This window comes from Ornithorhynchus anatinus, chromosome 17, assembly GCF_004115215.2.
Source record: "Ornithorhynchus anatinus isolate Pmale09 chromosome 17, mOrnAna1.pri.v4, whole genome shotgun sequence".
NCBI classification, from domain to species: Eukaryota; Metazoa; Chordata; class Mammalia; order Monotremata; family Ornithorhynchidae; genus Ornithorhynchus; species Ornithorhynchus anatinus.
Window position 1 is genome coordinate 19,774,731 of NC_041744.1, and position 10,315 is coordinate 19,785,045.

At 58.7% G+C, this 10,315-nt stretch overlaps 1 long non-coding RNA gene across 1 annotated transcript in view; it reads right to left on the minus strand.

Moving 5' to 3' along the window:
• Positions 1–7,786: 7,786 nt before the first annotated feature.
• LOC120638910 overlaps positions 7,787–10,315 on the minus strand; it is a 338,450-nt gene continuing 335,921 nt past the window's right edge. The window contains exon 15 of the long non-coding RNA XR_005660952.1: positions 7,787–7,968. This is a non-coding gene — a long non-coding RNA (uncharacterized LOC120638910). The remainder of the gene's footprint in view (positions 7,969–10,315) is intronic.

Genomic DNA, 10,315 nt, shown 5'->3' on the forward strand with positions numbered 1-10,315 from the left:
ATGATGGCATTTGTTAAGCGCTTAACTATGTGGCAAGCACTGTTCTAAGCACTGGGGGGGGGGGGGGAGGGGATACAAGGTGATCAGGTTGTCCCACGCGGGGCTCACAGTTTTTTAATCCCCATTTAACAGATGAGGTAACTGGGGCACAGAGAAGTGAAGCGACTTGGCCACAGGCACACGGCCGACAAGCGGCGGAGCTGGAATTAGAACCCACGACCTCTGACTCCCAGGCCCGGGCTCTTTCCACTGAGCCACGCTGCTTCTCAACAACGAACACCACCGCAACAAAAAAAACCCCAGGAGAGATTCCGATCTACCGCTCAGTCATCCGTCGCTCGGTCACGGGTTTTAATCCCGGCTCCGCCCCTGGTTTGCTGGGTGACTCTGGGCAAGCCACTTCACTTCTCTGGGCCTCAGTGACCTCATCTGTAAAAACGGGGATTAAGAGCGTGAGCCCCAAGTGGGATAGGGACCGTGTCCAACCCGATCTGCTTGTACCCTCCCTGGCGCCTAGTACAGAGCCTGGCACAGAAGCAGCGCTTAAATACCACAATCACTCCGTAATATCTACTGAGCGGATGCTCGGGTGAGTTCAATGGGGGAAAAAAGACGTGATCTCTGCCCTCAGGAAGCTGTCTAATGGGGGAGACCGAGAGGGCCCCCCCAGCTGGATTTTTGGGGGGGGGGGGGTGTCCCGCTCCCCCCACGTTGGCTAAATGAGACCCGCCAGCAGCCAGGGGAGGGATCAGTAGAGAGATGAACAAAATGATCTAGCGCTTCCCCCTTTTAAAGCCCTACTGAAAGCTCACCTCCTCCAGTAGGTCTTCCGGGACTAAGCCCCCCTTTTCCTCCGCTCCGGGTCCGGGCTCTAGCCACCGGGCCACGCCGCGTCCGCAATCCGGTCCGAAAACCCATCGCCTTCCCACTCGTTCACTCGTTCAGTAGCATTTACGGAGCGCTTACTACGTGCAGGGCACTGTACTAAGCACTTGGAACGGACAGATCGGTAACAGAGACAGTGCCCGCCCCCTGACGGGCTCACGGTCTAACCGGGGGAGACGGACCGACGAGAACAGTAGCGATAAATAGAATCGAGGGGACGGACGTCTCATTAAAACAACAGCGAGGAAACAGAATCGAGGCGACGGACGGCTCATTAACAAGATAAATAGGGGGACGGAAATCACATTCGATTTCCTCCCCGGCCGTCGGCGGCGGGGAGGGGCCGGTACCGGCCAGAGCCCGGCTAACGGGGCCCCAACGAAACCTTTCCCCTTGGGTGGGTTTCCCGGCTCTTCCACGGGCAGCGTCGGCTCGCCTCGGAACTGTAGTTAAGAACTGCTTCCACTAAGGTGTGCTAGATCTCCAGACATAAAACCCGCGCTTCCCCTTCCCTCCCCACGCAGACCAAGCCGGCCAAGACTTCCCCGGGGCCCCAACGGCCGCTCCGGGCCGCCATCTTCCTCGCCACGGGCGGCCTCCCCCCGTGCCGACCCCAAAACGCGCCTGGCCTTCCCGTCCGAGCGGCCCTCGCCTCCCTAAGACGCGGAGACACGGCTCCGTGAGGGGTTTCTTTTCAAATGGCGTCTGTCACGCGCTCACTACGTGCCGGGCACCGTTCTACGGGCCGGGGTGGACACGAGCGGATCGGGTCGGACGCGGTCCCCGTCCCACGTGGGGCTCGCGGTCTTCACCCCCGTTTTCCAGACGAGGCAACGGCGAAATGATAATTACCATTACGGTATTCGTTAAGGGCTTACGATAATAATGATAACGTTGGTATTGGTTAAGCGCTTACCGTGTGCAGGGCACCGTTCCAAGCGCTGGGGGAGATACGGGGTCGTCGGGCCGTCCCACGTGGGGCTCACGGTTGATCCCCCGTTTTCCAGATGAGGTAACCGAGGCCCAGAGAAGCGAGGCGACTCGCCCACGGTCACGCAGCCGACACGCGGCGGAGCCGGGAGTCGAACCCACGACCTCCGACTCCCAAGCCCGGGCCCTTGACGCTGAGCCACGCCGCTTACGTGCCGGACGCCGTTCTAAGTGCCGGGATAGGTACGAGGCGATCGGGTCGGACACGGGCCCCGTCCCACGCGGGGCTCGCGGTCTTCAACCCCATTTTCCAGATGAGGGAACGGAGGCACAGGGAAGTTAAGTCACCTGCCCAGGGACACCCAGCAGATAAGCGGCCGAGCCGGGATTAGAACCCAGGTCCCCCCGACCCCTAGGCCCGTGCCCTACCCACCAGGCCGCGCTACTCTGGGGTGCGGGTTCGGTCTGCCCGGGGACGATTTCTGTTGCTCCGGAAAGGGCCGGAGGGGAGTTTCTTCCCGCCGTCTGGACGTTTGTCCGGTTCATCCGTATTCACCGAGCGCTCACCGTGTGCAGAGCCCAGGACTGACTAGGTGCCGGGGAGGGGACAGCGTAACGACAGGCAGACCCATTCCCGCCCGCGACGAGCTCCCGGCCTAGAGGGTTGCGGCCGTGGGCCGGGCGTGTCCGTCGGTCCCCGGGGCCACCCACCGGGGATGCGGGGCTAATCCTGCCGCCGCCTATTTCGACTCGACCGGACCCGGGGCGCGAAAGTGTGGGGTGTGAAACGTGTCCTATTTACCCGGCACCGCGTAAGTCGGGACAACCCAGTCCCATCCGCTACGGTCCCGGGTCATTCGCGTTTATTGAGCACCCACTGTGTGCGGAGCACCGTCCTAGGCTTCCGGGAGAGTACGGTACGACAATCACACACAGACCCGCTCCCTTCCCACGACGAGCTCGGGGCCTCGAGAACGAGCTCGTGGCACTTGCGCTAAGCGCTGGGGGGAGACGCGAGGTAATCGGGTTCGACACGGTCCCCGTCTCACGGGAGGCTCAGACTCATTCATTCACTAGTACCCGCTGAGCGCTTACGACGTGCGGAGCGCCGGACTAAGCGCTCGGGACGGACAAGTCGGTAACAGACAGAGACGGTCCCCGCCCTCTGACGGGCTCACGGACGGACGAGAACGACGGCGGCGATAAATAGAATCGAGGGGATGAACAGCTCGTCAAAACAGCAGCAGAGAAACGGAATCGAGGTGAGGTCCGTCTCATTAGCAAAATAAATAGGGAAATGAGGTAACTGAGGTGCAGAGAGGTTACGTGACTTCCCCAAGGTCACACAGCAGACAAGTGGCGGAGCCAGGGAGGCGGGTGGCTCACGTTTGGGGCACTGGCTAAGAGAGGGAATGGCTACGCTTCTTCTGGGGTGTCGGTATTCGTCAGAGGGCTCACGGTCCGCCAAGATATTGGCCGCGAGTTCGCTGCGGGCGGGGAACCCGTCTATTTATTGCTGCATTAAACTCTCCCGAGTGCCGCTTAGTTCAGCGTCCCGCGCCCAGTAAGTGCTCGACAGATACGACCGACTGAGGTTGACCCAAGGTGAGGAGGTTGGGGACGGTCTCCGCCCCTCATCGGGTTCACGGGGGAAACAGTGAGGAGAAGGGATCTCTAATCCCCAGTTTACAGGTCTGAAGTCCCCGTTTTCATCGAGTCTCGTACAACCACACCTACCGAAAAACAGTCATTGGAATTTACTGCGTATCTACTCGGTAAATTACTGGCACTCACTGAGCGCTTACTGTGTGCAGAGCACTGTACAACGTTGGTGTTTGCTTGTTAAGCGCTCACTATGTGCCGAGCAGCGTTCTAAGCGTTGGGGGAGATACAGGGTCGTCGGGTCGTCCCACGTGAGGCTCACGGTCAATCCCCGTTTTACGGGTGAGGCCCAGAGAACAACAACAACAACAATCGGGTATTTGTTAAGCGCTCACTATGTGCCGAGCGCCGTCCTAAGCGCTGGGGTAGACACAGGGGAATCGGGTTGTCCCACGTGGGGCTCGCGGTCTTCATCCCCATTTTCCAGATGAGGTACCTGAGGCACCGAGAAGTGAAGTGACTCGCCCACAGACACACAGCCGACGAGCGGCAGAGCTGGGATTCGAACCCATGACCTCCGACTCCCAGGCCCGGGCTCTTTCCACCGAGCCGCGCCGCCACAGGTGCTCGGGAGAGCACAGTGCAACAACAAACAGACATATTCCCAGCCCACGGAGAGCTCCTTCGTTCATTCGTTCAACAGTACTTACTGAGCGCTTACCGTGTGCACGGCACCGTACTAAGCGCTCGGAACGGACCATTCGGCCACAGAGAGAGACGATCCCTCCCCACCGACGGGCTCGCAGTCTAATCGGGGGAGAGCAGTCGAATGGTCTAGAGCTCGCCGTCCAGGCGTGGAGAAAGGCATTCAAAGAAACAAATTAGGGACGTGAACGGATATACTTTACGGCTAATGGCGGGGCGGACATCGGGTACTTCCAGAGGACAGATACGAGCGCGGAGGCGAAGCAGAAGGGAGAGGAAGTTAAGGCCAAGGTGCTTTAGTCGGGGAAGGCCCCGGGGGGGGGGGGAAGTGATTTTTACCACGGTTTTTAAGACGGGAGGGTCAGCCATCCATCTGAGATGGCATTTGCAAACAGTGATAGTATAATAATAATAACGTCGGTATTTGTTAAGCGCTTACGACGTGCAGAGCACTGTTCTAAGCGCTGGGGGAGGTACAGGGTGATCAGGTTGTCCCACGGGGGGCTCGCGGTTCTAATCCCCATCTTACAGATGAGCTAACCGAGGCACAGGGAAGTTAAGTGACTTGCCCACAGTCACGCAGCCGACGGGTGGCGGATCCGGGATCCTTAGTATAGTACCAAGCACTCAGTACGGTGCCCCGCACGTAGTAAACGCCCAACAGATACTAGCGGACGATCAGATGCTCAGTACACTGCTTTGGCTACGGTAAGCGCTCATCAAACACTATCGAGTCGCCTCGGAGGGGACGCTCAGTAAACACCACCGATGGATCGATGCGGAGGGGGAGGAAGTCGGGCGGCGAGATGGCCGAGAGCAAGGAACAGCGAGAGAGCTGGCATTAAAAGGGGTGCGAATCTCTCTACCCTCTCCCCGCCCGCCTTCCTATTTATTCTCTTACCCGCCTCGAACCAGGGTTTACAAAGCAGAGAGCCGAAAGGCAAGGAGAGCCGGAGACAGAGAGGCGGAGAGAAAAGAACCACAAGTGAGCACGCAGAAAGGGACGGGCCCGGGAGAGCGCTCCATGATAAAAAAAAAAAAAAACCCGATCTCGCCGGACGCCAACGGAATCACCCGGCTCATCCGACAGACCGGCAAACTGCAAATATACCGCGGGATCGCCAGACGGGCGGATCCTTCGGAGACGAACGCGTTCCTCCGGCCGAGCCAGCGACGTCTAAAAGGGCTCTCTCACCGCACCCCCGTTCGTTAATCTAGAATGAATTATGGTTACGATACGACATGGACGCTCGCCTCCTCTTCGACGGCGTTTTAGGTTGGACAAAGGGATCGTTCAAACTGCCCCTGAATATTTTTTTTTTTTTTTTTTTGTCTGCGCCACGGAGTACCAGGCGACGTTTCAGAACTCCTCTTCCCCTGCCACCCGGCCTTCATTCATTCGTTCGTTCAGTAGTATTTACTGAGCGCTTACTACGCGCAGAGCGCCGTACCGAGCGCTGGGAATGTGCAAATCGGTTCTCAGGCACGGGCATCCACCGCGCCTGCAGTTTTAAAACGTGAAGCTAGATTTCCGTTGGAAGGTCCTCGGGGCTCCTCCTTTCCGGAGGCGGTCCGCTGAGCTCGGCCATTAGCCGACCGATCGACCGGACCAGAGCAGGGGCCGGAGTCCGGCCGGAATGAGCGGCTCGCAGTAGGCGCTCGATAAACACGACAGCGGACGAGGAGCGGCGCGGCCGACCGGATAGAGCGCGGGCCCGGGCGTCGAGAGCCGGGCTCTAAACCCGGCCGGGCCGCTCGTCCGCCGCGTGACCTTGGGCTGAAGTCACTTCGCTTTCATTCCGTCGTGTTCATCGAGCGCTTACTTTGCGCGGAGCCCCGTACCAAGTACCTCTCTGGGCCTCAGTTGCCTCCTCCGTAAAATGGGGATGAAGACGACGACCCCCGCGTGGGACGCGGACGGCGTCCCACCCGATCTGCTTCCGTCTTCCCCAGCACCGGGGGAAGCCTCGCGCGTAGTCCGCGCTTAACAAACACGCGGTACGGCGGCCAGAGCCCGGGCTCGGGAGTCAGAGTCCGTGGCTTCCAATCCCGACTCCGCCACCGGCCGGCTGTGTGACTTTGGGCCAGTCACTTCACTTCTCTGGGCCTCAGTTACCTCATCTGTAAAATGGGGATCAAGACCGCGAGCCCCACGTGGGACAACCCGATCACCTTGTTTCCCCCAGCGCTTAGAACAGCGCTTTGCACAGAGTAAGCGCTTAACAAATACCACCGTTATTAAATACCATTTAAAAAAAAAAAAAAAAGAAAGAAAGCACCGGGGCCCGCGTGGACATTCCCCTCTCCCGTAAAGTCAAAAGACGCAGAGAGTGTCGGACGCCCAATCCCGCATCGCGTCTCGCTCGGCCTTTCGGTCAAAAAGACGACCCGTTACCGGCCGGAGCGGGACAGGGTTACCGCGCCTCTCGTTTTGCAAAGAATATCGGCGTTGAGTTCCTTCCCTGTCGGCCGCTAGCGTTCCTCAGCTTGTCCTCTCTGCTCTCAGCGAGACTCCAGGGGGCCGTACAAACCTCAAACCCTGCCCAGACCAAACAGGCTTCTTTTTTCTTTTTCACGTCGCCCCTCAAGTGGAAGAGAGGGGAGGAGACGGAGGGGACGGGGTGGGGGGAGAGAGAGGGTTATCGCGTGTTGACTGCCGCGTGACCTCGGTCGAGATCGACGGGGTTGGCGGGGGGGAAAGCCGAGGATTTTCCGGTCAAATGACAGAGATCTAGAGCCTCGGTTTGGGGGGGGGGGGGGGGGAGGGGGGAAGCCCTCCGCGGTGAGGACGGGTTGGCCGCAAGTTTGAACTGGGGGGGATTTAATCTGCGGGTCCGTGGGTCTGCCGGGCGAACGCTTTCCGCCTCGCTGAATGAAAAATCGAAATCAGGGTGACGCGTTGGCTACGGTTGTGGATTTGGGCGCGGAGTAAGGAAATCAAAGCTCGTGAATGTTAAGTGGTTTTCCGGGCCTAAGCAGAGAACGGCTACCATTACGGCTACCGCTACTGACTGTGGCAATCACACGCGCCTGCCAGGGGACCGTACTGAGCGCCGGGGTGGCTCCCCGCAAATCGGATCGGAGACGGTCCGCGTCGCACGCGGGGCTGACGGTCTTAATCCCCATTTTACGGATGAGGTGGCGGGCACAGAGAAGAGAGGTGACTCGCCCGAGGCCACAAAGCGGAGGAGCGGCGGAGTCGGGATTGGGACCCAGGTCCCTCCGACTCCCAGGGCCGGGCTCTATCCACTAGGCGACGCCGCTTCCGTCTACACCATCTCAGTACGTTGAGAGAAGCGGCGTGGCTCGGTGGAAAGAGCCCGGGCTTGGGAGTCGGAGGTCACGGGTTCGAATCCCGGCTCTGCCGCTCGTCAGCCGCGTGACCGCGGGCAAGTCACAGCTTCTCTGTGCCTCGGTTACCTCATCTGTAAAATGGGGATTAACCGTGAGCCTCACGCGGGACGACCCGATTCCCCTGTATCTCCCCCAGCGCTTAGAACGGTGCTCTGCACACAGTAAGCGCTCAACGAAGGCCAACGTCATCATCATCGTACGGGAGTCACCCTAGGTCAGAGGCAAAGACCGTCAGGGTGCCATTTTGTCCTCACTGCCCCTCCTCACAAAACGGTGGCCAGGAGGCTACTTACCGAGTGGCGTACGCTCCATCGGTGGGATTTACCGAGCGCTTACAACGTGCAGAGGATTGGACAAAGCGCTGGGGAGAGTGCGATACAGCAGAATCAGCAGACACGTCACTTGCCCAAACCGAGCTTACGACGTCAACGATAATTCTTTCTTCCCTAGCCACCGCAGACTGGCGACTTCCGTGGACCTCGGTTCCCCCGTCTGTAAAATGGGGACGACGGCTGTAAACTCCATTTGGGAGAGGGGCCGGGTCCAACCCGACCCGCTCCTGTCTGACCCCGGGCCTCGTCCAACGCCTAACCCGTAGCGAGCACTTAACGAACACCGCTTCAAAAAATGAAGAAATAAATAACTAACTCCCAGCCGGCACGATTAAGGTCAACTCCGCCTTCTGCCCATTTCCCTAATTCTTTCTACGACGACGAGAGGACCGCAAAAATACGCTGTAGTCGTAATATTCGTTCTCTCGAGGAACACCCGGGACATCCGGCAGGGCCGTAGATCAAGGGCACTGGGCCTCCAAATTAGACGTGAGGGGAAGAAGCGAATTAAACCAAAAAAAAAAAAAGGGGACGCTTTCTTGCAGATTTAAGCTCCTAATGACCCCAGGTCTCCTATTCAAATACAGTTTTCTAAAAATGCGAGTGGAGGATCAAGGTCCGCTGCTTTGAAAAAACGTGAGAGAGCTCACACGGGGCGGAAGCAACTGTGAGAGATGACATTCTCTAGGGTAATTAACGCATCTCTGTGACGAGAGACGGGACACAGGCTAACCGCAGTGGGCAGTCAGAGGTTTTATAGCAGGGCAGTGTAGGGACGCGTCTCTCTGCACACCGTATGGCCTTTTTCTTCTTCTTTTTCTCCCCCCCCCCCCCCCTTCGGAGCCGCTGAGGCAGCCGCGGTGGTGATTTTCCCTCTTTCCCCCACGATCTTCAGAGAAGCAGGGTGGCCCGGCGGATAGAGCACGGGCCTGGGGGTCAGAAACACCCGGGTTGACTTCTCTGGGCTGTAAGCTCATTACGGACCGGGGAACTGCCCGTTTATCGTCGTATCGTACTCTCCCAGGAGCACGGTGCTCGGCCCAGAGTAAGCGCTCAAAAAATACAATCGAAGGAATGACTGTACTTTTCCCGGGAGCACGGTGCTCGGCACAGAGTAAGCGCGCAAAAGATACGACCCAAAGAATGAAGGAATCCCACTCGTCTGCCAGCCAAGCCACTTGACGTCTCGGTGCCTCAGTTACCTCGTCCTCAAACCGGGGCTTGAGACGGTGAGCCCCGCGGGGAACAAGGGCCGGGTCCAACCGGGTTTGCTCGGATCTCCCCCGGGGCTCAGTGCAGTGCTCGGCACATGGTTAGTGCTTAACAAATACCATTTTAACCCCCCCCCCCCCCCCCGCCCACACACACACCCCAAAACCCCTCAACTCTTTCAAGTCTATCCAGGACTAGCAGTCGGCGGGTGGTTTCTACTTTACCCACGTGGATTCCTCGGATTCTCGAACGGGGCGACCGCCGAAGCCGTCGAAGCAGCCGCAGAGTCAGAGGGACCCGGGTTCCGATCCCAGCCCGTGGAGCGAGCACCGTTTGAAAGGCTGGGCTAGATACAAGGTTCTCAGGTCGTCCCACGTGGGGCTCACAGTCTTCATCCCCATTTTACAGATGAGGGAACCGAAGCACAGAAAAGGGAAGCGACTTGCCCGAGGTCACACAGCAGACAAGCACTTAAATACTATCATTCTCACGCCAGCACTTAGAACAGCGCTTGGCACATAGCAAGCGCTTAACAGATACCATTTAAAAGAGAATCGCGGACACAACTTTGACGACGCCGGAATCTGACCCACATTTAAGGAGGTCTCGAGCCGGCCAAGTCTGGCCGGAGGCCGTCGAAACTGAAATCCCGCTGCCGGTCTCGCAGCGAAACACACGGACGTCAACGGGACCTTTCGCGGAAGCTGCAGAACCCACCGTTTCTCGGCGGGCCCCGGGGGTCCTCTCTGCTCCAGAGCCCTTCCGTACCTCCACCCGCCTCAATCGAGCGCTTAGTAGAGTGCTCCGCACACGGTGAGCACAATACCGTCGCACTGAATAATAAAACCGACATTAAGCGCTTCTCGTGAGTTACCTGCCGGGGTAGATAGAGGATGAGAGGTTCCAGTCCTACACGGAACGCACGTCTGGGAAATCGGAGCCCTTAGCCCCATTCTGCAGATGAGGAAACTGAGGCTCAGAGAGGTTGGGTGACCCATCCCGGGTCAGGAAACAAGACGGAAGCGAGATTAGGACCCCGGTCTTCTGATTCCCCGCCCCCCCGTCCCGCACCAGCAGGCCGCTCTCCAAACTTCAAACCAACTCTTTCTCCTCCTCCGTCTCCAAATCCCATTCCCAGTTGTAGGAGGACTCCCTTTCCGGGGTTCTTGGAAAGTCATCCCTTCTTACACCGCGGATGAGTAAGGGGGAACCAACGGACTCTCCGCCACCTCCACCTCGAACCGAAAACTCGCGACCCCCTTTCGGCCGGGAGATCCCACCTAAAACTTGAGTGA